The following is a 4259-nucleotide window of genomic DNA, read 5'->3' on the forward strand; positions in this document are numbered from 1 at the left end:
CCTCCTGCCCTTTGTTTCAGTGAGGGTGAGTTCTGTTCTCTCTCTCATTCTTATTGTGAAAGGCTTGAATAAAGTCTTGCTTGCCTGTTTGACACTGTTCAGTGCAATTTTTGCTTTGACACTTGCAATTTTCTACCCAAGTTAAGTCTCCTATTTCATAATGGTTCTTCAAGTGAGATGTCAGGAAGAGAGTAATCGGACTTCAGTAATTTATACTATATGAATCCCAATGTTCTTTCTTAGGCCTGCTAGGGGCTTATATATTTTTTAAACAGATATCTATTCATCCACCTGTGTTTCTTAGCTCTCTTTAGGTAAAGTAACAGCAAATTTAAATATTTCAGGCAATGGGGCAGAGCTATTTTGGTCAAGGAGGCAATTTTGGACTATCCTTTAAGGCTTTAACCTCATGGTTCTCTACTTCGGCTACACATTAGGAGAATCACATGGGGAGGTAAAAAAAAAAATACTGCTGGGGGAACCGAGCAGTTCCCTGGCTAGAGATTCAGACTTAATTGGTCTGGGTGTGATCTGGTCATTGGGATTTCTCCACAGTTGATTCTAATTTGTAGTCAAGGTTCACTTGAATCACTGCCTAAGCTTTTCATAGTTTTTTTGTTTTTTAATCACCTCTTCTCTTTCCGAATTCAAGAAACACTTATGGGGAGTCTGCTTCATGCCAGACACTGTCTAGAATATGAAAATGAATGTGTCATGGCCTCTGCTTTTCAAGGAGCTCTCAGAACAATGGAAGAAGCAGCCTGTAAACAAACAGCTGCAATGCAATGCCGTAAAGACTCTAATAGAAGTTCGTTAAAAGAGTTATGGAAACACAGGTGAGGCAGTAATTAAAATTCTCTGGGGAAGGTGTCTGAATTCACTAGGTCTACTAACTATGCATGGAGAGAGCTGAGGGTGGATGGAGAGAAGATTCTAGGCAAAGTAAACAATAGAATAAAACCAGAGGGATCAAAAAACCCCACCAGTACCTTATTTTACCCACTAAGAGATTCGGATATTATGGGTCTGGGGGGTGAGGTCTGGCTATTACCTTCTTTTGAAAGCTCCCTGCAAACAGGCACAAAGAGAGGTTTTTGGGGGGTGGCATGGTAATGGTCTCACGCTAAAATGTGGTGATGATTGAAGAACTGGATAAATTTAGTAAACCCCACCAAACTTTACTTTAAACGGCAGGATTTTATGGTATGTAAATGACAAAGCTATTTAAAAAACAAAAGTATAGTATATTTAAAGTGAAAAATCAATCACTCAAACATTCTCTGGTGTGACTCTAATGAGCTATCTTGATTAAGAACCACTGGCTAAAATCTTAACAGCTCACAGATGCGGAGGCTTTCAGTACAGTGATTAAAAGAGGTGGCAACCCAGAAGAGGGAGGTCTTGCAGACACAGAACAGTCATCAGAAAGACTAATGGAGCACTTGATATGCCATTCTAAGACTGCAAATCCCTGAGGACAGAGTGTGGAATACAATGCATTACTTTAAGTTCCAAAATTGCAGTTCACTCAAGTATTTAACTTTAACAGAAGAATTTCGAGCTTTTAGTCCACTGTATTCTTTACTGCTACACTGGAATAACTGTTATGTGCAATCTTTATCATCCTTTTTAAATCAAAATGTCTGTTTCAGAGATCACTGTAACAGAGAACTCAGATGGCTTTAGCTACAAGGGTTTTTCTGATAAAGAAAATATGTTATAAGAAAGTGTTAAAAGCATTTCTTAATTACCTATAATGGTCAAAAAGAAAGACAAAGGCCTTCCATTTATTAAGTTCATTCACCAGAATGAAAAGACATTTATCCAGTTGACTTATAAGAAATGTTTCCTAGGGACTTCCCTGGTGGCTAGTGGTTAAGACTCTGAACTCCCTATACAGGGAGGCCAGGTTTGATCCCTGGTCAGGGATCTAGATCCCACTTGCATGCCACAACTAAGAGTTCATGTGCCACAACTAAAACCCAGCACAACCAAATAAATAAATAAACAAATAAAAATAAGTTGTTAAGAAAAAAAGACACATTTCCTAGGCAGCCAAATCTGAGTTTATATAGACAAAATAAAACCCAGTATCTTCCAAGTCTTTACAAATTAGCTATCCATAACTTGTTTCAATTTAATAGAACCAATGCCAATGTAACATTTCAACATTTCCTGTGTGGTTATAGGATAGTAATTAAACTCATTGAAACTTGAAGCCTCTTTGCTCTCAGAAATTTATGAACAGGAATAATTTTACATAGATTGCAAAGCAAATCACTAAGCACATCTATATTGCAACGTATCTAATTAAGGTGAACAAATTAGTCAACTTCAAGTTGTAGGATAACCTGAAAAGCAGGTTTGAACTGAGAAACAGATGTGGAAAACTACAGACAATTTCTTTTCTTAACAGATGCCTTCAACTCTGAATAATGAGTTAATAGCTTTTCTGGATTTCTCAAACATTTGTCAGAAATTGTAATTACTGAAGCTAATGTCACTTCGTGGGTGAAAATAGGGAGCCCAGAATTTAGGGACAGAAGAAAGTTATCGTTTGAAACTTACTAGTAAGACTTGACCCACAATGATGGGGGATAGAAATTCCCAGAGTAACCCTCTAGAACAGAATATTTCCTAAATATTGGTCAAGAGGGTATAAGAGGCAATTATAAGGGTATGGCATTTAACAAAAAGGAGACTCAAAGAAACAGGTTTTTCTTCGAGAATACACTAAGGAGAAGCAATTCCTATTGTGTAACATTCTGGTAAAAGAGTTCAGTTAGGGTGAGTCAATATCTTGAGTGAAATGACAAAATAGAGTCTGGGGACATAAAAAACTGAAGACTAGACCTTTTCTTGTAATAATTCTAAATTAGTATAGCCCAGAGTTTTACCTAAGCAGCAAACCAGCCAGTTTCACCCTCTTGATTTCTCTCAGATATAACTTCTAGAATCACAGATTTTAATCTAACCTGATTGTGGCAATAAGTCAAAAAGGGGTTGATTGAATTGTTAACCTATCAGCCCTTCCTCTTAATATGAACCTGAATCAAAACTAATTTGAGGCAGGTACAAGATGTTAGTCGGAGCCTGGTTTAATATTTTACTTTAACAATAAGCTACCAAGCATGATTTTTCCACATGAAACTGTGAAAGAGAATGATTGTTAACAGTGTTGATATACCTCGTATTAGAAATTCTCAGTTGTCTTTTGAACAGCATGATTATTGTAGACATAAACTGTGTGTTTACCAGACTGTTTCTTTTCCTTCTTGGGAACACAGCTAAACTGTATTTTCCAGATTCCCTTACAGTTAGTTGCTACCATGACACTGGCTTCTGGCTGATGGAAACGGGTAGAAATGATGTTCCCCATTTCTAGATTTGGCATATAAAAATCTCCTATATGATCTTTCACATGCTTTTTCCCCAGTGACTGAACAGACAGAACTCTGAGGTCTTGGAGACTAAAAGAGCCTCCTAACCACCTATACCTGTATTAAACTGACACACATATAACGAAAAAATAAATATTATGTTAAGCTACTAAAATTTTGGTGTTGTTTTGTTAGTCAACCTACTCTGACCAACGCAGAAATTGGTATGAGTGGGAGGTACTGTAACATAACCTAAAATATGTAGTTGATTTAGTGTATGGCGGCAGGCCAGAAAGCTGGGGTTCATGTTATGCACTGCCTTTGACAATTTGGAAGGCAGAACCTACGCCAACTGAGACTAGTTCTAGGCAATGCGATCGGAAGACATTATTATCAGCGTATGTCGGTTGTTATTGCTTGCATTTAGCAAGATGTTGAAAGAAGGGGATGAGTTCAGGTAAGATTTGGCTAATTTTCAAGCCAAAATTAAAGGGACTAGATGGAATCATAATCTAGCATTTTAAATAAAATCATTTAAAACTAAAACTTTGAATAGAAAATTTAGAAAAACTAAAAGGGAATCAAAGTCACCTGTAATCCCCGAAATGAAAGATAACCATAACTCTAAGTGTGCAGAGAAAGTTTAATAAAACTCTGAACAAAGTTACCAACTGCTTTGAGAGATTCGCGAATGTGCCTTCCACGTAATACCATAAGCGTGTGTAACAAACGTTTCAATGTCGCAACGGGCAGAAAGTACTTTCCTCACTCACAAGGAAAGCGAGGCCTCCATCTCTGCGCAAGCGCACAAGGGCTCCAGCGTCTCCCGACCCGCCCCGCCCACCCCGACCAGCTGGGTAGAGTCACGTGAGCGAGCCG

Source organism: Aethalodelphis obliquidens, unplaced genomic scaffold (assembly GCF_003676395.1).
Source record: "Aethalodelphis obliquidens isolate GAN/ISIS:26980383/991018 unplaced genomic scaffold, ASM367639v1 scaffold6, whole genome shotgun sequence".
NCBI lineage: Eukaryota > Metazoa > Chordata > Mammalia > Artiodactyla > Delphinidae > Aethalodelphis > Aethalodelphis obliquidens.